We start from the raw sequence: 26,630 nt of genomic DNA, 5'->3' as shown, positions 1-26,630 counted from the left end.
TATTTGTATTAAGTGACTGTTTTACTGTTTATTAGGTAAAACATTGGTATTGTATTTGTATCACATTTGATTTTTCCATTTTAGAAACTTTAAAATTATAACAGGAAACTTTTTCCTGTTATAATATTCAACTTAAAAAGAATCCCAAAGTCTGGGGTCCTAGAAGATTATTTGGCTTACTAGAGCCTTAGACCAACTCATAAATATTACCTGAACTTAAACCAAATTATAGAAATTTAATTTAAACCCAGTTTATAGATATAATAATGCCATTTCAGTGAGAACTAAACCATCATTTTTTCTTATGGGAACTTAGTGTATAGATACAGTAACAAATTTCCTCTCCTGTACTCACTCTTTTGATGTAACTTCAAGAGAGACAATTTGGTTCTATTGTGTAAATCTATTGCTTGTTTTCTAGAGAAGTAAAACAAAATACCTTTTTATAACTAAAAGTTAGATTTATATATCCAGTTGCACATACTTGTCATTTACTTATCCATCCATTCATTCACATATTTTTTATCACCAACCATGTTCTTTTCACCTTATCAAGTACTTTATATTTAAGAAAAACAGACAGAGCCCCTACACACATGGAATTTAAACTCTACTGGCGGATTTTGACAATGAGGAAATAAATTTATAACATGAGATCAGGAAGTGCTATAAAATATTCAGTGATTGAACTAACAGAACTACAGGCTATGATAGTTATTTTAGATAGAATTGTCAAGGGAAGACTTTCTTAGGAGGCGGCATTTGAACTGAGACATAAATAAAGGAGTGAGCTGAAGAATTTTGAAGTGTATGTCTCACAGACAACTCATATCTGAACCTTAAAATTTCCCCTTTTAGACATGTTGCCCAGCCACTGGACTTCCCCACCTCAGTGAATGGTATTGTTATTTACCAAGTTTAAGTTAGACTCATAGGTCATCTTTTATGCCTACCTATTCCAACCTCAGATATCTTGAATATCTCAAAAAATCTTGAATCTTACTGCTTTTCCTTCCCCAAGTTCACTGTTGCAACTCCAGCACAGTCCATCATCTTGCAAAAGGGATGTTACAATAGTCCCATGATGGTATGCCAGCACCCACACTGGCACCCTCTTATCTCTTCTCTGGACTATACACTGAACTATTTGCAAACTTTAATCAGAGTATGTGAATTGCTGCTGCTCAAAGACTACCCATTGCTCTTATGATAAGGATGCAACTCTTTGGCAGGGCCTCTGAGACCACAGTGGCCTGGTCTCAACCTTTCTCTTCACTCTTGCCATACAAGCTTTCCTCACTCTACTTTTGCTAGCCACACTGGCCTCCTTTTACTTCCTTGGACTTCCTATATACTTCTCACACAAGGTCATTCTACATCTATATTCTTCTCTTTGGAAAATGTTTTCATTCTCACTTGATTAAGCTAACTCATGCTCATTGTTAAGATCCCAGCACAATTTTCACTTCTTAGGGGTTTTCCTTAACCTCCCTGGCAAGATCAAATGCTCTATTGTAGTCCCCAAAGCGGCCTTTTCTTAATAGCACTTGTCTTGGCCCTGTTATATTATATTTGTTTGTGTGGTAAAGAGATTACTGTATATTTTTTTCCCACCATAATTTCAAAGGTGCATGGCAGACATTTTTTCCAAAACTGGTTTACTGGTGAATAAATGAATGTTACTGAATGAGAGAACTAATTAGTTAATTGGTGAACTTTCATTCCAGCACGCTCCCCTTAGGTACTACAATTTATATACTTGGTCTTTTTTGCTGAAATACTCTAGGCTCTTTTCACTGCAGGGCTTTTGCACATGCTATTGTCTCTGTCTGGAGCAGTCTTTGCACTCAGGGTTCTCTTCATTATTCATGTCTTAGCTTAATTAACATTTTCACAGAGAAGTCTTCCCAGCTCAATTTCTTCAAAGAGTTATAGCCCTCTTTTCCTCCTGTTCTGCTGGTCAGTTTCAAATTTGTATTAATTTTACAATCATACATTTTTCATTTCTTTTTAATCACTACACAATGAATTCTACAAAGGTGGATACCATGCCTATTTTGATACTGTTTTTTCATATACAAAGAGGTGTGTATTCCTGAGCATGAAATTAAATTTTTCATTCTACATTAAACACTACAGTTGGAAAATCATATTACCTAACAGAACATTTCTCTTCATTTACTGTTCAAGCATTCTCATTGATTCAACAAATTTACTCACTGATTGATTAATAGAAAATGTTACTTTTCAGTACATGCTAAGGAAAATGTGACAAGGGTCATGCCATTGTAAAATCTACTTAGCTTGTAAAAAGGCCCAGCTTATTCTTTAACTTAATCTATATGCTATTCTTCCTCTTCTTCCAATCACCTTAATCAATTAAGTTACTTTGTAAACAAGACAAAAGATGGATCTCCAGATTGTAAAGGAACCTATGTAGATAAAGAATGCTGAGATCTGAATCAACACAGTCACCTCAGCAACTCTTTTTCTTAAGACATAACTTCAAAAGTGTACAACATGCCTTATATTGACCCCTACACAAAAGGCCCTGTTAAACCCCAAACCTTAAACTTTAAGTGTGCCTCCCCTCTGAGGTCACCCACACTCCTATCTGAGTGTGTACTGTTTCATTAAATAAAGTTTCTTGCTGCATAAGCCTATTACACTTCATCAAAGAACTCACTCACCTCCACCTCTGGCATTCAATGTTTTTGTCACTTTGTTATTTCATTCAAATTTCTAGTTTTTATCTGTCCCCCTGTTTTATTTTAGACCAGTAGGGAAGCCAAAGTTCTCAGAACATAATCTTATTCCAACCAGTGCTCCATGGCTCCCACAAATTCTGGGATCGTAGGGATATAATTCCCACACCATACATATCAAATGGACACTGGACACCAGGTAACACTGACCTGTCTGCATGGCTGCTGACATTCACCACTGCTCCTGCTTTAATGGATTCCTTACTTGCTGATACTTGTTCAACTTGATTGCAAATTCTTTCTTGATCAGAGTCAAGAGTCCTCCCTGTCTAGGTTAAGGTTTCCCTAGTGCACCGGGAGAGACCTCCCCAGGCACAGTTACCTGACAACAATATGGTATGGTCACATTATTATGTAGTTATGCCATTCCAATTGCTTTTCAGTTTACATTTTAGTCAGTTATAATCTGTTGAACAAAAAATGTCTATAATCTCACCAATAACTATAAAGACTGAGAGTAAGTAGATGTTACTGAAATTTCTTTGAAAACACACCTGCTTGTTCCTATGCAAATTATATGCACGGTTGTTTTATTCTAGATTTTCACATTCCATATTTAATAATAATAGATGAAATTTTAAAGTACATTAAGTAATTTCATAGCATGCATTAAAGAACCACTTACCCAAGCACATGTGCATAAACATTCTATAGCTTGTATTGCTTTCTCTTATGCATGAAAAGAAAGTATATTGTTACTCAAATTTTTCTTAGAATCCAAGTATATCAAACAATTCTAGAGTATATATAATCCAAATATATATGATGAAAAATAGCAAGAAAGAGAAGGAATGAATAAAATCTTTCCCTTTATGGGCATATCATGCATCCTATTAACAAGTGCATGTAAACTAGGTAATTTAATAAAACATCCATGTTCATGGTAAGAGTTAACTAATAAAACACTATTTAGCTATCAAAAAGAGGTGTCAAACAAAATATGAGGCCCATTTACTGTCCTAGGATGGGAGTTAGATTTGTTTTCATTTTTAAATTCTTTATTTTGAAATAATTTTAGATTTAAAGAAGAGCTGCACAGAGTACAAATAAGTAATATACACTCTTCACTCAGCTTTCCCTGAAGTTAGCATTTTACATACCATCATTTCTATAACAGTAGAACAATATTAATAACAAAACTATAGACTTTATTCATATTTCACGAATTTTCCCACTTACATCCTTTTCTGGATCTATGAACCAGTCGAGGACACCACTGGCACTTAATCATCATGTCTCCTTAATTTTTTTTCATCTGTAAAAATTCCTAGTTTTGTGTTTTATACTTGAAGATTAATGTTGTAGAATATCCTTCAGTTTGAATTTGGCTAATGTCTTCTCATGGTTAAATTGGGTTTATAGATTTGGGGAAATTATGTCACAGAGGAGAAATTCCCCTCAAGTTACATCAGAAGGCACATGACACCACCCTACTGCTAGTAAGGTTAAACTCAGTCTCTTGGTTAATATAGTGCTTGCCAGGTTTCCCACTGTGTAAGTTACTGTTGTTTTCTTTTCCATCCTTTATTCATAAGAAGTGAGTCACTAAATGCATCATACATGCAAAAGAATTAAGCTCTATCTTCAGTAGAAGTTGTGGGTGTGTGTTAAAATCATAACAATAATTAATTCGTGTGCTAGGAGACATAGTTTGAGGATTTGCAAATATCCTATCTCCCCTTGAAGTGTAGCCCCTTAATTTTAACATTTGTAAGTGGATAATGCCTATAGTAATTATACTCTGGTGTTTTCATGGTGAATTTCTATTTTCTTCATCCCTTCTACACTTATTATTTGAAATACTTCTTTAGGGAAATTTTGCTTTTTTTCCCATATTTACATATTTATTCAATAATTTACTTCTGTCATTATGGACTCATAGATATTTATTTTACTCTGGTTTTAATCTAAAACTATTCTTATTTTATTACTTTAATTTTTCCAGCTTTAGCAACTGGGAGTCCTCTCAAGTATTCTTTATTTATTTTTTTTCTTTTAGCATTTCCTTACTAGCACTACACATTACTACAGGTTCATCTTGTATTTTCACTGTTGCAACCATAAAATTATTAATTTTTCCAAAAATCCTTTGTCCCTTATTGAAGAATAATATGAAGAAACAAAGACCTAGTGTCATGTAGGCCCTTTGCTACTGAGGTCCTGTTGCTCTGAATCCTCCTGACATTTGATACTGTTAGCATTTTCTATTTTAGTCATTCTAATAAGGATGTACTACATGTCATTATAGCTTTAATTTGCTGAATTTAGTTGAAAACCATCTGGCTAAGTACATTTTAAGGATATTTTGGCTTCATGTTACCTTTTCCTAAATTAATTGTTTCAGGTTGTAACTACATGAAGCACATTGTAATTATCAGCTTAGTACATAAAATGGTACTTTAAGATTTATGAATCCGTCCAAGAGCAATACCTCTCTGTTACAACGTTACCATTGCTTCTAGCCTAAACTTTCTAATTTTGATCAATTCCTTATAATTCTTAAGTTCCTTTCTATGGTGCTATTCAGTCAGATGTGGACAGCTAATCAAACTATGAAGAGTTATTTTATTATAAATTTTAGTTTGAACTTATACAGCCAATATTTTAGTGTGTAATTTTTTTTATTTAGACTTAATTTTTTAGAGCAGTTTTAGGCTCATTAATGTGGATTTTGACAGGTTATTTAAGTTTAATGAGAATATTTTTTATTTCATATAATGATTGATCAATTTAAAAATTCTACTTAATGATTTTTTTAAATCACTTGCCTACATCTACACTTGAAACTGAAACAGAAAAATCATGATTAAAAGACAGAATTGTAAGATATACCTATTTAAGAGGTTTAAGATTTAAAAAAAAATCTTTATGAAGCCAACCTCTATCCAAGCAATTTTTTTCTCATAAAAGTCAAGATCTGAAAAAAATTTTTTATTCTTTATTTTGGGTTAGTTTGAGCTTTCTACATTAACTAATGTTATTAATTAATCTTCATAAAAACCTGCAAATTTTTAAATCAAAGAACGATCTTCTCAGAAGAATTCTAAGTTCATAATCAGTTTTTCTCACAATTTTTGATTGGAAGGCTCGTCAGGATACCTTCAAATCTCAATCTCTTTTTCTGTCTCCCTTTCATACCAAAGTCTTTGATGGCTTTCCCTGAAATACACAAATAATAAATAAATAAACATCTGGTCCCTTGTGACTCAGTCCTTAGATGAACTCACATTTAAATAAACGAAAGTCCACAAACTGCATTTAAATTAATAAAGGCTTTTCATTCTTGCCTTTCTAGAAGATTTTTGAAGGGAATCCAAGTAAAACTCCACAGTGTTCTCAAAAGTTCTTCCCTCCGCCTCCCAGTCTTGAAGCCCTGTGATACTCCAGAATTTCTCTAGTTTGAAGCACCAAAACTCCTGTTTGACCAAGAGTTAGTTTCCTGAGCTTTATAACTGTGGGTGGGCTTCCTCCTGACAATAACTTCCTGACCTCTCTTTTTTTAGAGTATTTATTTTAGTAACTTGCAAATGTAAATTTTTTTCTCTGCTCCTTTGAGGGATAAATCTTCATTCCAATCACCTCCCAATTTTACAACCCGAGAATGTCTTTGTCAAGGACTTTGGGAGCCATCCCTTTGAAATGTAATCAAGAAAGATAGTGCTCCTGTCTCCCAGCCGCTGTGCAGAGTAGAGGCCTGAATTCAATAAGCACCAATTAGGAAACACAGATGATCTGACCACATTGACCAACCATACCCTAACATCCTCCAATATTTTTCTACTAGCTTACCTCAGGGCTTAAAAACTCTCCCACCTTTTGTTTCAATTGAGTTCAATATCTATCCTTATTGCAAGAGTCTTGAATAGTCTTCCTTCCCCTGTTTAATTGTAATGTTTCTTTGGCACTCTTCTTTCTCCTACCATATATTATGAAGATCATTGTTCTCTACCGTAAATTCAGTCTGCTTTCTCTGTTTGCCAATTCTGTACCTCGAAACTGGTCCAGAACTAGTCACAGAGCAGGAGAATAAAAAAATTGAACAGGCAAAAACATGTTTTTTCTAAGCAGGCAAAGAGATTAAGAATGTCAACACCAACCATATATAATAACAAAGTAGACACCCTTATTACATTTTATAATGTATATGTTACTTTATTTTTTTCAAAAATCTCAAATGTACTTTCATCTCATTTTCATGGTCTGTGTGGGTTTTGATACTAACTTTATGAACTTGACTTTTAAATTTCTAAATTCTAATTGGAAATAGTTTGTGCTCTGGTGTATATCTTCATTTTATTTCCTGAACAAATTTTTGTGGCATCTATTTCTGCAAAGTTTCATACCTAAGGACATTTTTCTGCTCCTTTGTACATGAATTAATAGATTGTAAGAAACAGATTCCTTAATTCTAAGCTTTCCTTCTTGAATCTCAGTATATATTACTTTATTTTAACTTGTTATTAATATAATGGGAAGAATTGGGACAAACATGATACGTATTACTATATAAGTCAAATAAAAATAGATTTTTCTTCTTTGCTTATATGGATTTTTGGTGATAAAATGATAATTTCATAAAACTGTATGTAAATGTAAATGTTTTTTCAATAATTTTGCCTGAAATGTAGTTTCTTCTTAATTAACTTGATCAGTTTTAATATATTGATCATTTTTAGCTCAAGTAAGTGTTTTTATGTTACATTTTTTCAACTTTTATCTCTTGTTTATTCTCTCCTTTAGGAATAGCTCTGAATTTTTAGTTGACTATTTAGAGCATATCGTCTGTATACACGATATTTTAATCAGTTTTTTTCCTCTTTTTTATTTTGTGGGAATATTGTAAAGTTTAAGTTCAATAATTTTACTTTATTACTAGGTCTAGAATTTATAAGCTTCAAGTAATTTTTAAATTTGAATGTAATATTTTAGATTTTAAAGTCTGTTTCTACACATAACAACTGATAAAAAATGGGGATGAATTAAATTTTTTGTTTTTAAGATGCAGCTATTTTCTAAAATTATATTCAGTTGTATACACTTCATGTGGATTTTTCTTTTAAGGCTCACCTTATGAAAACAAATGTCACAGACTTAGTTTTACAGGTGAAATGGGATTTAAGAATTACCTATAGCTTTTTAATAGGTTTGATTAGAGCTCTAATAGTACCTTTAGCATGTAGATATTCCTCTTTAAAGAAATAATTAAATGATCTTCCAATTACTAATTCATAGATGAAGTGCAAGTATGGGGGACAAAGTGGACTAACTTCTCTTCAGTAAAATTCCATAGCCCCTGCTGGGAAAAAAGTATAATGAATAGGATCACACTATAAGGCAGACAAAGTAGCTAAATTTAAACAGTGGGGGATTCCAATTTTAGTATATAGAAATCTATTTAGGATGCAAAATTTTCTGATACTAGGCATGTAGAAAAAATATAATAAGGAAAAAATATACTGATATATGTTTATTTGAGAGCACAAGAAAGAAAATTAAGTTTCTAGAATTGAAACAAAGGGGACTTCAGTTTCAGTTCTGACGGAGTTGAAAGTTGTCACTCTTGTCCCAGAAAAAGGTAGAGAAACTGAAAACCAGTTATTTGAGATTGACAGGCAAACCACCACCCTGAAATCTGGAGGTATCAGCTCTTATAAAGAGAGCAAACATCTGCCTTTTCAGAATAGAAGTGATAGGGAATACTTTAATTGTAATTTTGGTAAATTACTGAAAGCTGTTATGGAGTAGCTTGAGAATGAGAAACTCCTGTGTACTATACTCTCAGGGGGTTCCCCACACTTTTATGGGCTTTATCGGCAGGAACCTAATTTTCTCCCAGGTAATATTTGAGAAACACCCCTTTGGCAGGGAGAGGGGAAGAGTAACCATTGTAAAATAAACCCAGAGTTTTCATAACAAAAGCCTACATTCCAGGGAAAAAGAATTTGACAGAGCAAACCAAAATCAAAGAGAAAGTTTTGAAATAATCTGGGGAAAGGAGACACCCTTCCAATAGAGAAACAAAAGCAAGAATTACAGAGAATTCTGTCATAAGCCATGTAAACAAGAGGCAAGTAGCATGAAATATTTAGTCTTAAAAAAAAACAATGAAAACTAGAATTGTATATCTGGCAAAATTATCCCTCATAGGTAATGGGTAATGAGACAATACCTATGAGACAATACCTCATAGGTAATGTCTAAATAAACACTTATTTAGACAAATATGTCATAGAAAGATACAGTAAATTATGTCTTTTTAGTTTAAGGATGCATATCCATGCTTTCTATGCAATTCAAAAAATTATAACCTATCTCTCTTGGTGACTTGCCCCACTGTGCTTAGACTAGTTGAATTCACGTGCATTGTGTGGCCTTCTTCCATAATAAGCACTATGGAGTTGTTACAGCAACACAAACTTAATCAGACATTAACTGCAGAAGATATTCAGTGGGAATATTTCTCCTTCTCATCCCCACCACCACAATCTTCATGATTTAGAAACTCCTGGTATAAAATTTAATACAGGGCTGCCATGCTTTCTTCTAACACCTTCCATGTACATATGTACGTAATCTGGTCTTCTCTGTTTCGATTTCTGGGAAAGAGACCACATGATAATCTTCATACAATCTCCCTTTTGAGCCTTAGATGCTTTGTTTGCTTAACAGTGCCCATCCTCTTTGGGGTAATTATCACTGGTAATGAGGCTGCTCATTACACATTTTCCAATGACGACCTTCAGATTTGGGGAGTAAATCCAAAGTATTTTGTGTTCATATTTCCTGCATCCCTTAACTCTCCACTTACAGATTTCATTACCATTAAATGTACTTATATATTTGGTATTATTTAATGAAGAGTATATGCATGTATGCGTGTGTGTATAAACTATTAATGTCAGTGACTTGAAAAATGATATTCTTATAATTAATTAAATGCATATTAAATATAAACATTACTATAAGCTAGCTCTTTGAAGACTAGGTGTTTTTTAAAAAATGCTCAATCTCAAATTTCTGCATTGTTTATTGAATTATGCTTTAGAAGTATATACTCACATAGGTATTTTTTACTTCTATCCTAGAGTCTGTAACTTACAAACTTTTACAAGTTTTAAGGTCCTCTGGGCCCCCAATATGTGTTGCTGAATAGAATCAATTCATTTGAAACCATAAATATTTTTAGGCAATTTTCATGCTTAAATAGTCATGAAATTGAGGGGGCTTTCAGCTTCAGTAAATCATATACATTTTCTATTCTCCTTAACTCCCTTTCTTTGTGCACATGTGGCATGGGAAAACCCTTTTGGGCACCAAAAAGGCACCATTAGGAAGAATTCTGTTAATTTATTTTGAATTGCAGCTAAAGGAAGTGAACAAAACTTCAAAATGCCATGAATTTAAAAGTTATGTCAAAAAGTCACAATTAAAAACATACAGAACAGAATTTGTAATAGCTTCATTTTGAGATCAAAGACCATAATAAAATGATGCTCAACAAAGGATATTATATACAGTAGAATTATTTTATTTTCTATTTTGAATAACTTGTCACATTTTCATTAATAAAACATATGAAATGCCCATAACATAATAATAACTTCAACAAGCAATTTTTTATATGTGATTTTCATTTATTATTTGTTATATTCTCACAACAAATCTACCAAGGCAAAAATTATTATTATCTCCATATTACAGATCAGGGAACAGGCAGGGGGAATTCCTATAAACTAAACCAACTCTAGATTAAATGTGCTTAATTCTCACACTGTATTACCCCCTCTACCGATATATATTTTATTCCAAATAATCAATGAAGGCATAACAGTTATTCAGTGTCTAATTACCCTTTTCTTCTGAAGTGCTAATATACTCACACACATATTTGTCACTATAATTTTTATTTGTGATTACTAAGATACAGCATGCACATTAATTCTTACTTTATTTTGCACATGTTGTGAATACAAATAGTATGAACTCCAAACATTACAGATGTTTAATGCTACAGAAATATTTTGATAACCACAGGGAGGTTTAATATTGTAACAGAAATTTTATAACCATAGTGCAGGATAGAAAATGTATACCTTTTCTTTTTTTTCTGTGGCCCAGCTGGGAACTTGACATAATTAGACACTCTAAGGGGCTAACTGTTGGGAACAGAATGAAATTAAAAGGAAGTTGAAGACATTATTGTGATTTTTATGGCATCATATTTTTTTAAGAGGTTTTAACAGAACTTTCTGAGTGTAAAGTTGGTTGAGAGTGATACCACTTCAATGGTGTCATCAGGCATTTTGTATTTAATAATAATACAAGTTTACACAAACCATTGAAATCTATTCTGATACATTATGTTAGGACCCTAAGAGACCAAAACTTTTAGGAAAGTGCTCTGGGACCAAAAAAACATTTAAAAAATGTTATTCCAAGAAAAGATTCTATAGACTACATGATTTTCCTGTTAAAATTGGCTCTGAAGTATTGAAATACAACATGGAATACACATTGAAATACAACATGTTAGATAGTTTCATAATTTCTTTGTGGACCAGAAGGCACTGTATAAATACACAGTATTAATAACTAGTGATGGAATTTAAATAATACATTTATAACAGTGTAAAAATGTTCCTTATATCATAGCTAAGTACTATGAAACTACTAATATCTGTTTAAATAGCATCCTTTCCATAAAGTAACAGAAAGACATCATAGTTTTCAGGAGTCTGTTTTAACAGTTTATACCTATGGAATGATGTAAGCTGGTCACTAGAACATGATTTAATATCTTAACATTTGTGTACCACATTAATGCACTTCAGCTTTAATAAAAGAATATTATCCTTGAGCAATGATTATTGTGAGGAATTTTCAAAAGCAAACTTTGTATGAAAGAAATTACCTAATAATTATTTCCATTATTTGATATATTTTATTCCATTTTCTGAGTTGCCTGAATAGCTGTGAAATCTCCTTATTCATTTTTTATCTTTCTTTTCTCTAAACAAAGTTTTCACAGAGGGGCATTGAGAAAATATCAGTACTATTTTAGGAACAAATACAGATAACATCAATAGATGAAGAGAATTGATTTTAATACAGAATAAAATTTGTTTTGATAAGAACATAATCATTTGTTAGGCAAATCTTAGTGTTCAAACAGTTCAGATTCATTGGAAATATTTTTTACATTAAAACCAACTGTTTTTTGACATAAAAAAGAGCTTTATTTTTTGTGTTCCTTTTATGAAGATAAGAGAAACAATTCATTGTAGGTGTCCTCATTAGCAATGAAGGCATATAATTCTCCATAGCCTCCATATAAATCAGGATTTAATCAGGATTAGTAGGTAGTATTACCCATACTCCCTTTATACAAAACTCACTGCTTTACATAAGTTGTTCATATGTCTCTTAAAGTATTCCTCAGAATAAATTTTTCTAATGGCATTATTATAAAGAAATCCATAGGTTAACATGAAATCTCATTGATCTTTTATGATGACTCATATCTAATATTTTCAGGCCCAGGAGGATTTATACCCTATGTCTAAATACTTTAAAAATATAATTCATGCCAATAAATTACTAAATATGTCTTATGCTTTGACAAATGTCATTTCATTATGACATACTGAAAAATACAAGAATATGATTATAACTGTCAAATTTATCAGAGAATTATATTTATTGTGATTCATGTATGGGCTAGTGATAATTGTGTCAAAGCAAAAATTGCCCTTCGCAAAGTTAAACAGGCAAAGAAGACTTTATTAAAGGCTATTGTAATGGGGGAGAAAGATCAGAACAAAGTCTGTGCTCAGCTCCACTAAAACAAAGGTCTGGAGATTTTTAAAGAGCTGAGGTAGAATAGAGGGGTGGGGGATCATTGGCTCATTTGTGTTTGCTAGTGATCCTTTCCTAAAGGAAAAGTAAAGCTTTGCATATCTGCATGAATAAGAAGTAGTTTTACAATTTGATGCCAAAGGAAGTTGGGCTCCTTACTTCCTACAGATACTGGGAGAAAGGGGAGCTGTTTTCTTTGATGATTATATTTCAAAGCAATGGCTCCCAGGTTCTTGAGAAAGTCCTGGGTCGTGTTATTGGAAAGAGGATTTTGAAGAGATTTACATCTCAAATGGACAGAGAAAAATTTGCAATTACAAGTTTTTTTAAGTAGATGTTTCCCTGAAAAGAGAGGAATAAATATCTCTGTGGTTAGGCCTTTTGGATTTGGTAATGCCCAGTATGAAAGAGAGAGGTCAGGACCCTAGAACCAGGACAAAGTCTTATTATAAAACTACTGTGAATGATAATGATCTAAAGAATTAAAAATAAAATATAATTGTGTTTAAAAACATATAAATTGAACATAAATTTAAAAATTGGAAAAATGATTTTATTTTGATATTTTCTTAAACTTTTTCTTCCAAATGATTTTCAATATTACAAGGCAAAATGCAAGTTCTAATTGAGTATACATTTTTAAATAAAAATTATTAAAATCGAATATTTACAATTCAATTTTTGAAAATGTACTTTTAAATCTTATTAAATATTTTGATATTTGATGAAAATGAAACTGTTCACAACTCTAATACTTAATGTCCACTAGGTAACTATGTTAAGAATCAATATCATATTTCATCAGTGCTTTATCTAGTTCTTTCTATGGACCCAATTTTCAGAATTGCACAGTTCATAAAATAGGACAAAATATTTCTCAGCCACTTTCTACAAATGACTCTGAGTTCTTCCAGACCAACAAACTGGAACATAAAAGGAAGCAGGAAAATGAACATTAAGCTCAACTGGGAAGTTATACATTTTTTGGTTTGTTTTGCTTTGGAAGAATGTATTTCATTTCTGCTGAGAAGAAAAAAATGATAATAAATTTTTTTTTCTCCTACCTAAGTGCTTCTGTAATTCAAACCCTCCACACTTACAAGCAGTGTCTGCTTCCAGACCGTAACTCTGGGGGAAGAAACTATGTTCCCAGCCCAGGGACAAATAACCTTTGAAGCAGAAATCAGTCAAAGGGAGAAATAAAGTGGGAGAGACCTGTTTTTGCTTACAAGCAGTTGTCTTCTGCTTGTCCATGTCTCTTGTGACATGGCTGTAAAAGAAAACCGCAGCACAGCTCTCTGGTCCAGGTGTGCACTGGCTCTCCACCCACTTGTAATCACCTATTGATATGGAGATGCACTAAGGCTAGGAGAAGGATTCTGGAAATATTGTAATTTTACCCACACAGACTCAACAGCAGCACAACCCACAAATTTTCACATGTTAGGACTTCCATCTTTTGCTTTGAAGATGTGGATCTACAATTCCCTGGGGTGTGATGATGTTGGTAAAGGTGATATTTATGATGTTAGTACTTGGTGTCCTAGAGCTGAGCACTGAATTAAAATTTCATCCATGTTTTCTTTAACATTATTTACTTTGTGAATGTGTTTGTGCCATACAGATGGACCTTAAGCATGCTCTGAAGCATGAAGTCCATGACAGGGGTCCCTCATACCTGAGTCTATGTAGAGAATTGATGAAGGCTGAAATCTATGGGCTACAGGAATATTACTTTAGCTTTTCATTAAAGTTTTAAAACCATTTACCTGAACCTTGTTCTAATACTGCTCTGGTTTTGATTTCAGGAATATATTTAAAACTTGTTTTAGTCTCATTGAAATGTGTGACATAGGTAATACTTGATTTGGTATCTTCAACTCTCTGAATGCTGCTAATTAAAGTTATTAATACATCTATATTTGGCTTATATCTTTCTTAAAACACACAGCACTTTTTGAACTATACAATTAAGATAAATTTCATATTCTGATGAAGAACCCATTTTAGTAATTCATATCTATCAGCCAATTATGACTTTGTGAGATTTTGTGTCCTTGACATGAATATGAATATTTGCTAAAACAATGCTGTCATTTGTCACACATTAAAAATATTAGTGATGGATTCAAATGATAGAAGACATCCACCTCAAACAGAAGAATTCAGCTTTTTAACTTTTTATTATAAACTAATCACATGTACTAAAAGAATCAGACCAATTAATAGAGGTTTCTGATATAGGAATTACACTGGCAACAGTGAAACCACCCACCCCCAAAAGTAATGTTTTTATCCCATGAAGCATGATAGTTATCAAGTCATAAAATGTTATTTTAGTAGACTAACTTGACTGAGGGTTGTAAATGTCTCCTATCAAGCAAAAATGGTATGCTTTGCTTAAATGGAATATCATAATTTTAATTTTTAAAATGTATGGTGTAAATCTATTGTGACTACTTGAGTTGCACATAGGAGTATTCTAAGCATAGTAGTAATATGCAAAAGAACAATCAAGAACATGGCAGGTAGAGGGTAATTAACCTCATCAGAAATATTTGAGAAAATTAGATCTAATTTGAGAAACATTCAAATTTTATAATAAGATAGTTATTGAGTAAAAATGATATCAGACAACAAAGTAAAATTTGAAGCTAGATTCAAAACTCAAAAAGGATATGTAATTGTTATCAGTTATTGCTACAATTATTACAACAATTTTATGGAAGATGATTTTGGTTTAAAAATTTTAATTTTAAGACAAAGTTAAAAACTAAACATTGTTTACTTATATTTAACTAATAATTTGTTATCACTGGAGACTTATTTATTGAATACTTAACATTTTTGATTTACTTTATAAGGCAGGCTGAATTATCTGCCAGGACGGATAGAGCTTTGTTATACCTTGCAACTTTGTTATCAGAAGTATAAATTAATTGTGATATTTGTTGACATTGCTTTCTGTTAATGACTCTTAAAGTAACGTTTTTTTGCTTTTACACTTACATTAGATTTAGTGGTAACTTAATAAAGTGGGAGTGGAGTGGGGAAGCACTAAGGCAAGTTGAGTAGGACAATCCTCATGAGTAAATGGGTTCTTAGTTTCTGGGCTAAATTTCAGGCAAGAATGATTATGGTTTGAATCTACATAATTATTGTTACACTGATAAGTATCAGTGTTTTTCATCTTGCAATAGTTGAGATAGATGGTTCTAAAAGATATAATTAAATATCTTTCACTGATAAATGAAAGTATTGAGATTAATATAACATAATACCCATATAATGTTATTATTCATGTTATTAATATTTCTTTCTTAAACCTTATCAGTTCCTAAATTAAGTATATTTAAAGGTTTATCTTTCAAACAAACATTAAGTAAGCTTTTATTTTGTGAGACTCAACACCTGACTTGTTAAGATGAATAGTATTTCTTCCTTCCCTAGAGGAATGCATGGACTCCAGGAAGAAAATAAATGCTAATTTTACAAAGCACATGACATCTACCATTTATTCTGTTCTGCATTAATAAGAGCACAAATTTTCATACAAACATTTAAAAAAATTAAACCAGATATGTCCACAGATGAGTCAGGAAGGTTAAATATGGGTAGTCTGAGATCAAACAAATATTTTCTTGGTTGACAACAGCAAATTTTGATATTTTATATTTTAATTTAGAATGAATATATGCTATTATTGTATTAAAATGTCTTATATCATTAGGATATATAATAATATATTTGAAATTATTTATAAAGATATATTCCATATAGAATTCAATCATATTTAATATTGATATACTGTATCACATTATAAAATCTTACACATAAAAAAGGTTAAAGGAAAGTACCACCAGTGCATTTAACTTTATTTTTGAAAGAAAAATGTTTTTCTGCCTCTGTAGGTTTTTCCACTTGAGAGGGTCATTTGGAGACCTGAAGTTCTCAGACACTACACTTTAGGTCAGTCATCTGTGTAGTTCTGAAGGACAGGCTGGAGAAACTCAATGGTTTGTAATTATTAACTATTATGCAAAGTTAGAAGACCATATTAATCTTCTATGATTGTATCCAAATTGAATGTCACCATTCTGTACTCAAAACTATCTCATAAGATGTAGCTATTGCCTTGTTTTTTTTTCATCACCAAATCTGTTCATTGTGTATTTAATAAAAGTTAAGATTCTTAGCTATTTCATATTAAAATAGTCAAATCATATCCATGTATAGAATTAAGATACTGTAGAGCCATTGACTATGAATTACTTCCACAAGTAATAAGGTACAAAACCCATCTCCCTCTGCTAAAGATTAACCCATAGTTACTTGCTTTCTTTCACACAGCAGCATCAGTCAGTGCACCTACTGCTGTGGGAAGCAGAGGAAGCAGTGACTATGAGGAAGCTACTTCTATGAGGGTTGGGATCAGGGAAGGCAGCTGCATCCACAACCAGGCAGCAGTACCGGCAGCCGTTTCAGCAACACCTCTGGCCTCCACAGTTAGTGATGTCAGAGGTGCACTACAGTGTCTGTTCTCAAGGGCACTGGACAGGAGTGTTTATGCAAATGTTATAACTATGGCCCCTTTGTGATGTAACTTTGATGTTACTTCTGGCTATATCACCTTCAAACTTGATTCTAGACATGTACCAAAGTTTGTGTGAGCTACCAAGTTTTCGTTTATTAAATTCCCTTTCTTTTTAAATTAGTCAAAGCCAGTACCTGATGCTTGCTATTAAAAATCCTGACTGATAAAGGGGAACAAATGAGTTAAAATACTCAAAATACTATATGTCCTAAAGATGAAGATTTCTCTTTGTTTGAAGAACTTTTTACATCCTTAATTAATTAGATAAATAAATATAATGTTGTACACTTATATATATGAAGCTTTCTGGTAGAGCTTGCAAATTTGTAGTATCTTGAGCCTCCTGCTCATTGTGTTATTTTTGCATTTAATTAGATTCTGCCTCTTTACAGCTGGAAAGCATTCACTCACATGACTCCTTAATGAACCAACATTTTTTTTAAGTCAGAGAGTTTATGAGAAAATACCTGTAAAAATATTACCATATCTTTTTATTTCATTATCACCGTATACTTTTGTCATTATTATCACATATATGTATACGCATATGTATTTGTATATGTAACTCCGGGGGAAAAATCCCAAGGCAAAATACCTTTGAAACCAAAATCAATCAAAGGGAGAAATAAAGTGGGAGAAACCCATTTATTTCTTACAAGCAGTCGTCCACTGCTGTCCCATGTCTCTTGTGACCAGGCTGCAGAAGAAGCGGCCTCACCCAACCTCTCTGGTCCAGATATGCCCTCACTCCCCCTTATAATTGCCTATTGATATGGAGATGGACTACTTCTCTCCACCCCTTGGAAACACATATTGATAAGGAGATGCACTAAGGCCAGGTGAGAGATTCTGGAAATATTGCAATTTTACCCATGTTATATCATATATATGGGTGCATATGTTGTGCATGTCATATATATGTACACAGAGCTTTCATAAGTATAGTAAAGTAAAGACGTTATTTAAATATTTGCAAATTAAGTTTTTGAAGGATGAATTGTCCAGACAATGTCTCTACATAGTTCCCTTTCTATTCCTGAGGCTATGGGTGCCCTACTAAAATCCCGTGATGCAATTTAGTCTTTTAGTCTGAACGTTTTGGTACACAATCTGTGTTTAAGCACCAAATGCTCTTTTCATTTGTCTCCCAGTCTTAATTCCTTTGCTTGGTAATTAGACTTTCAACCTCTGTCCCTCTGTTTCCCCTCTCTCTCTTTCTCTTTCTACATGGAAGTTTGGTTTTTAAGATTTTCCTGCACAGAACTGTGGTTTCTACCCAAGATGCTACCTTTTACACACTCCCCCCATCTCCAGGAAATGCAACCTGTGAGCAGCACCCAGCTCTTCTGACCTTGGTACAGCCTCCCCGCAGGCTATACCCTGCCTGAACCTTACTCCACAGGCTCCAGCCTGTCTGGGACAAGAATAATCTGACAAGAATAACTTAATAGCCAGAGGCGCACTGCATACCAAGTGAATAGTTGCTAGAACAGCAGAAATGCTAAGTTTACCGTAAGGGATGAGCAGCTTTTAGAAGTGTCTAGCTGCAGGGAATTAAAGCTTCCAGATGGCAGAATTGCTGCTGATCTGCATCCAGACACTCCACCCTGCAATTCTCCAATACATAGTCCCATTCTTAGCAATTCTAGGTTTAAACTCAAGGCAATCTTCCCCCCTTGCCCACCCTTCTTTCTTCCCACTGTTAGATGTGTACGTCATTCTTATTTTTTTCTGCTGAAATTATAGGTACCAACTAAAACTGATTCAAAAATAGCATTTCTTGTTTAGTCTGGTAAATAAATAGATTTAGAAGACATAGAATTATTTATTCTCACCCACACTTGTGCCAAATTGTGCACATAATTATACCTGGCCTAAGCTTCAGGACAATCTTCTGAAAAATTCACTGTCTACAGTGTTCGTGAGAGAGAGTTACAGTGCTTTGATTTTAATAATAGCTACTGTAAAAGGCTCTAAAATCCTAATCCAAAATACAGTAATGTCCCACGATCTTCCCATTTGGAGATCAGACTTCTAGCAACTTAAATCACAGACAGCTCAAAACCCAACAGGAGTTTACAAAGGTTCTCGGGAGTGAATATAGACTGGACATGTCTGCAGACCATACATCTTACTTCTTTCATGGAGACACAGTGCAACTATCATCGGACTTAGAAAATTATTCATTAAGGAGGAAAAAAGTGAAATATTTCATTTCTAAACAAAACCAGTGTAAGAATGAGAATAAGTTAGCATAAGAGTAGCCATCTTAAGGGCCTAGAAGCAGTTTTCTGAAGTTGTGACTTAAAAGAAAAAAAAACTGGAACTGGGTAAGGCCTTGGAAAACAAGTTAATCATGAACACCGGGATGGGGGCAGCTGTGGCCTTCAGTCAGCTAACCTTGGTCAGTTAATCCTACATACCAAGCTTGTCGTGCAGAACCTCTCTAACAATTAAGGAGTGGTCTTATCTTGCTCTCGCTTAACCCCAGGATGTATGTCTTGCAAAGATAATGTGCAGCTGTGGAAAATTACTAAGAGTTAAGTGTTTTGAAAATGCTATATAAACCCTTGGTTTTGAGTGCTCGAGGTCCTTGTTGAGACCCGCTGCGTCGGGCTGACACTTGGACCCCAGCTAGCTGGTTCCTGAATAAATTCCTCTTGCTTATTGCATCAAGAGACGCCTTCTGTGAGTGATTTAGGGTAGCGCTCTCCTCTGGGAAAAATCCAACATTTGGGGGCTCGTCCGGGATCTGCGCTCACCCCGCTTCACTCCCGAAGTCGCTCTTGGAGGAAGAGGTAAGATTAGTGGCGCCTTGGGTTGTCTGTATTCTGTTTTCTGTTTTTCGGTGAGACCGGTCAGAATTCTGAAAGGGTACCCGTTGTCTGGCAGCCGTCCCGGTCCCGTGAGGGGTCGCGACTGCGGTCGGTAGACGTACTAGGAGAACCGCAGGCTGCAGCCCTGGGGGACGCCTCGGGGAGGTTGGGAGGCCAGGGACGCCTGGTAGCCTCCCGTCTGTTTTTCCGGCAAAGTGAACCTGATGAGATAGGGTTGGTTTTTGGGCGCCGAGAGTATCAACCCTCTGATTCCTTTCGGTTTCTGTTTGAGACTCTGAGGAGAACTAAACGCGGCCGCTGTGTGTCTAATTTGTGTGTGTCTTTGTTTTTTGTGTCTTTTACGTGTCTAATTATTGTTATACTGACAATGGGACAGACGCAGACGACCCCCTTGTCTCTCATGACAGACCATTTTTCTCAGACGTTAGGGAGAGAGCTCACAATTTGAGCACGGACATCAGGAAGAGAAAATTTCGTGTTTTCTGCACCTCAAGTGGCCATCCTTTAATGTTGGCTGGCTGCCGGAGGGAACCTTATCATTATGTCTCAGTCTGTAAGTTTGTGTGTCTAAGTGTGTAAATGAAAATATCTTTCTACCTCCGGATGGTATTAATGAAATTGATTTAAAGACAAGCGCTTGTGAAAATTGGGCATTCTAAAACTTCCAGAAAATCTGATGGAAAATGTTAAGCATTAATGCTAATTTGAGTTTGCCTGAGGCGGGCATGTCATTGTGGTTATCAGCTGCCAAAGTTTACTTAAAGTCATTTAAGTTGATGTTACCAGTTAAACATTTCAAGAAAATGCTCGAAGGAAAACTTGACTTTGTCTAATGTTTAGTAAAAGTTTTCTAAGTAATCTGGCATAGTTGCTAAAAATAAGTAAACAAGTGTAGCAAATAAACATCTTAATAATAATACTGTATTAATGTATAACAGTGTGTATGTATGCAAACAGCTTGAGAATTTTTGTGGTAACCAAAATTTTTAAAGTTTGCTAAGTTATATAGACATATTTTGTGCCTAATGAGAAATTGTGTTGTAAAGCACATTTCCAAAAATGATAATATATGTTCATAGATAAAGAATGCTAGTGTAACAGTTTACAGTGGCCTGTTTTTCAGTGTTCACTGAAAGTTAAAGTATCAAATGATTTTAAGTTCTAATGAAAACTACTTAAATAAGGAAAACATTTCTCTATGCTAAAAGATGTATGTTTTAATAAGAGAAGGTATAAAGAATGGAAACTCGTCTGCATGCTAAAGAATGTGTTTTTTGATAAAAGAAAGTGGCTTTGTTCTAAAGTGCAGCTGTTTGTTAAAGAGGGACGGAGAACAGAGACAAAGAGAGAGCAGTGTGGTGCAGCAGCGGGGTGCCTTTTGTTGTAGCGGATCCGCTCAGCCTGTTGCTTTGGAGGAAAGTCAAGATGTTTAGAGATAAGGCGGGACAAACCCCGGCAAGCCCAGGCATAATTCTCACCCGTTTATGTGCTTGAGACCATGGGGCAAATGAAGAATAAATTACTATATTCTTACAGATATAGTCATGCTATGTGAAATTAAAGCAAGTGAGTCTTGATATCAAGTGCACAGCAAAATTAGAATTTTGTTTCCAGTTAAAGAAAACTGTTTTTTGTTTTGTTTTTTTAACTGTTAGTCTGCTCTTAATGTTGAAAGATTGCAAAGAGTTCTCTAATTGTTTTATCAAAGCAGTTTCTCATGCTTAAAGTCTCAGTGAGTTGCCAGAATATTTTTTTTTAAATGAAATCTTAATATTAAAAAGACTAAAAGCTAAAGTTTGTTAACAACTGTGTAACCTTTATTTGCCTTTGAAATATTTTGTTATTGAAAACGACTGCATGGCATGAGAAATTGAATTATTTAAGTTAACAAACCAAAATTTATTCTTAAAAATTAAATTGTGTAGAATCTGGACAAGATTATGTTTCTCCCAGAAAAACAGGTTTCACTGTAAAAGTTTAGATAGGCAAACGTGTGACCACTTTTGAGGAAAGTTGTAATAGATTTTTTTGAGAACCACCAGGTCTTCTTGTTTAATTTATATGCTGTAGATATGTTTGTATGTTTTAAAAAAACATGGAGGACTCTCCATATTTTTTAATGCAAATGATCTTATAAGTTGCTATGCAAATTCTATTAAAAGCTCTATCTACTATTAAAGAGTAAAACATTCTTGAAGCTTTCAGGGAAGACCTGTAGACTTAAGCACTTTCTCTGCTTTTTTGTATCTGGTCTTGGACACTTATGCTGAGTTATGTTCTTATTATTTTCACTGTTTGTAAGCTATTAATTGTATATAATCTTTAAACCATCCAAATATCCAGCATACATTTCCATGTCACCACAACCCACTATTGATGCCATGAATGAAATAGCTGGTTAGAAAGCCAAAGGTCATCATTTCTCAATCCCTAAATGAAGAAGTAAGATGCCTGATCTCTTTCATCTCAAAGCATATTTCTGGTCAAATCTGAATATCTGTGTGAAGGAAAGAGACATTTAAATTTGAGATTCTGCTTAAACTTTTAAGTTGAATTTGACTATAGCCATATTCATTCTTTGTATGTATCTCTAACAGGTCTTTTGTATGCCTGGTGATATTATAATCTGCCTTGAGTTTGGACAGTTCTTTCAGCTAAATGTGAATTCTTATTGTAGCTTTTTTCCCCTCCTGAAGATGAAAGCAGAAAAATCTACCATCTGCTACCATTCTCTCAAGAATGCTTGGTAACATAGATTATTTTGACTTTGTATATATTGTCTTTAAAAACTGACAGCAGCAGTCTCCCCTGCTGCCCCACCTTTTTAAGATATCTCGTTTACTGTGCTGGGTATATAGACAATAAATGTGTAATGATAGACAGTTCTAAAAGAATTAAATGCAAAAAAGTGCTTTTACCTCTAGTTAACTCTGATATTTTCCAGAGGGCCCCTGGAACATGTCAGAAGAATTTTTTCTCATTAGAGAAAGTATTTGACTAATTTGGCTTATTTATCTGATATATATATATATATTTACCAAGAAAGCACTGTCAAAGAGAATAATGCTAAACTTTGTTACTGAATGTTTTGTATTACAGAAATATCAGAATTTCCTTATATCAACTGTCTTACAGTGAGCTCTCGTCAGATCTTTGACCATTGTCATTTGTAAGTTTTTTGTCATTTATAGTCACTGTTTTGTTGTTCCTGGACTGGTAAAGAACTGGATTTCAGCAGAACAGGTATTAGTTGCATAAGATTACATAAACTAAAGAAAATGGTTTTGTGTCTTTTTGTTTCGAATGTTGCTGATAGTGTTTTGAGCTTGTTCTCTTAAGCTGACAACAGTTTAGTAGATGGCTGTCTTTATAAGCAGAATTGAGACATCCTTCTCTCTACCTGATCCCTACAGAGTTTAAAAACTTTTAGTGACTGTTTTTGTATTCCATGGCAGTATGTTTATTTGCACGAGTTTAGTAAGAATCTGCTTTCCTTGTGAGAAGACTAATTAAGAACACTGGTTATACTGCCAGGGCTTTGGCTGGAATGTCATACCTGAGAGACATGTGCATGGACTCAGATGTGAACAACTTTAAGGAACTAAGATTGACTTTATAGGGCCAACAAAGCCCCTTGGAAGAACTAGCCTAGTACCTTGCTTGCAGAGTTCCCAGCAGCCTTCCCAGGTGAGTAAAGAAAGTCGCTTCCTGGCAGGTGCAGAGACCTCGAGAAGAGAGGAATTCATCCAAATCTACAGGTACTGCAGGCAAAGCCTGATGGCAGGTCTGGCTTGGCTGTCTGGCCTCAAGAGGCCTTTAAAAGTTCAATCTGAGGTTCCTTGCAAAAAGTTCCAGCAAAGCATATTTAAAAGACCCTGTGTAATCAATTGCTCTTCTTGCTGCACTTGTGCAAATAATCAAGCCAGCTGTTAATTATTTTCTTAACCTGGTTACTTCTAATAAAAATGAAAGTGATTTTAAAGTATTGTTTCAATAATGCAGCCTCCTTCCAGAATAGAAAATCCAACTCCAGATGTTGCTACATAACCTAATAACACAATTTGTTTTATCTTGCCTAGAAGCCACAAAACAGCAAATAGTAATAGAAACGAAACCCAAGATAGAAGCGCCAGCCTTCTGAAGCCCTCTCAACTGACCAGTGATAGAGACCTAGCTGCACCCTTTACTGCACCCCCTTCTCAGCACGAAGCAGCCAGAGCGGTCATCGCCCCTTTTCCCTAGCTGCAGCTAGAGTCTCTACCTGTAAAAGAGAGAATGAGACAGAGACCATAGGCTTAGACAGAATAAAGTAAGAGCCTCTAGAAGAGGCGGGGCGAGATATTTGCAATCAGAGCAATGTAACTACATGCTAGAGCTCCCCCCCTACTAGAACTATGTTAAACATGAAACTCTAGAATCATTCTTCAGTGAGATCAGTTAATGTTCCCCAGATAGAGAAGAGTAGCACATGTTTTGTTATGCTAGTCATTTGTAATCGTGTATAAGATTCGCTTTAGCATACTGGAGAGCCTGAGCCTGTGTGCTGTCTTTCCTCCTTCAGATCTGACTAAGTAATTTTGCAAGCTGAGCAATTGACTTAGCATACAGACCCAGCTGTAGACGACATAGTAAAAAGCAAGATTCTTTAGCAAATAGACAATATCTCAGCCCACCTTAGAGGCTAGGCATGCAATCTTTTGATGTGCACCCGAACCAGGGCGCCAGTGTCCCAGAGAGAAATCAAGGAAAGAAATTATCTTTAATATTCAAAGACCCCTTCCCCGTTACCCAGACTGACAACCGCGATTTATATAATAAGTTAAAAGCTCTTCAGGCAGTCCAAAGAGAAGTGTAGACCCAACTAAAAGCAGTCTATGAGCCCGGCACTTCAGAAGCAGCCCACCTGTTCCAAGTTAAAGACTTTGTGTTTGTAAAGTGACACCGAGCGCAGACTCTTGAGCCATGGTAGAAAAGACCCTACTTAGTGTTACTGACCACCCCAACAGCAAAGTTGACAAGATTGCCACCTAGATCCACGCATCTCATGTGAAACCCGTTGTCTCAGCCGAGACAGCTGACGACCATCTCACGTAGAGAGCCCAACCTACTGAGAATCCTCTCCAGCTTAAAAATCACCAGAAGACCCCTAAAGTGACCAGGTGCATGTCCAGAGACACCAACGCCGTTTAGCTGACCCACACACCGTTCTTAAAAACTATTCCAAGATAACCACGTCAGCTAGACAAAGACAACCTTCAAAAGCTAAGACTGCGCCGTTCATATTGTGCCTTTCCCCTATTGCACTACCAAACAGATGACCTCTAATTTCATGATTGAAATAGTTACAAGAAGAAGAGGGGAATGTAAGAATGAGAATAAGTTAGCATAAGAGTAGCCATCTTAAGGGCCTAGAAGCAGTTTTCTGAAGTTGTGACTTAAAAGAAAAAAAAACTGGAACTGGGTAAGGCCTTGGAAAACAAGTTAATCATGAACACCGGGATGGGGGCAGCTGTGGCCTTCAGTCAGCTAACCTTGGTCAGTTAATCCTACATACCAAGCTTGTCGTGCAGAACCTCTCTAACAATTAAGGAGTGGTCTTATCTTGCTCTCGCTTAACCCCAGGATGTATGTCTTGCAAAGATAATGTGCAGCTGTGGAAAATTACTAAGAGTTAAGTGTTTTGAAAATGCTATATAAACCCTTGGTTTTGAGTGCTCGAGGTCCTTGTTGAGACCCGCTGCGTCGGGCTGACACTTGGACCCCAGCTAGCTGGTTCCTGAATAAATTCCTCTTGCTTATTGCATCAAGAGACGCCTTCTGTGAGTGATTTAGGGTAGCGCTCTCCTCTGGGAAAAATCCAACACCAGATAAATATTAAAGGGATGTTATCACTGTACCACCTTTTTACAACACTCTGAAATCCAATTGTTTCAGCACCATTTATTAGGTAAACCATCTTTTCCACACTGATTTGTAAAATCACCTCTGTCATATATCAAGTTTCTATAAATATGTGGGTCTGTTTCTTGGTTTTGTCTGGAAGGAAAGGACTCTGCTCGGTGTCACAGGGAAGTCAGATACAGTGAGACAAGAGACCAAAGTCAAGAAAACAAAGTAAGTTTTAACACCCTGCATAGAGTAGCAGAGCAGGCCTGCCTAAGATAAGACAGGCCCAAATGCTCATTCTGAGACTTCTTTTATGTGGTTTTGGCAGGGCAGAGAGGTCCCTGATTGACAGCTGTCGGCTCTCTAGGCTTGTTCTGATTGGTCAAATGAGGACAGCAGCTGTGCCGTGCCCATGCTTCTGACGTTTCTTTTTTGGGGGGACCCTGGACATTTCCTGAGTCACTTTTGGACCCTGTGGCTTCATCTGATTAACTCTCTGAGCCATTTCTGGCTTCCTGGCTCTATTTGATCAACTCCTTGAGTCATCTTTGGGGGACCCTTTCTCCTTTTCATCCCGCTCATTTCTGTCTTTCTGCCTAACAGTTTTATGCTCTCCCATTGATCTATTTCTCTATTCTTATTCCACAACATCATTGTTTTAATTATTAAGCTTTATAGTATATCTTGGAATTT

General features: G+C 34.8%; 1 long non-coding RNA gene across 1 annotated transcript; it reads left to right on the top strand.

Annotated features, from left to right (window-relative positions):
• The first annotated feature begins 19,452 nt into the window (after window positions 1-19,452).
• Window positions 19,453-25,860, top strand: LOC130683310 (uncharacterized). Its single transcript, XR_008996909.1, has 2 exons — window positions 19,453-20,012; window positions 23,507-25,860. It is a non-coding gene; the product is annotated as an uncharacterized LOC130683310 (long non-coding RNA).
• Window positions 25,861-26,630: the final 770 nt, after the last annotated feature.

The sequence above is a fragment of the Manis pentadactyla genome, chromosome 1 (genome assembly GCF_030020395.1).
Source record: "Manis pentadactyla isolate mManPen7 chromosome 1, mManPen7.hap1, whole genome shotgun sequence".
Classification (NCBI taxonomy): Eukaryota; Metazoa; Chordata; class Mammalia; order Pholidota; family Manidae; genus Manis; species Manis pentadactyla.
This window is presented reverse-complemented; position numbering and strand designations above follow the sequence as displayed.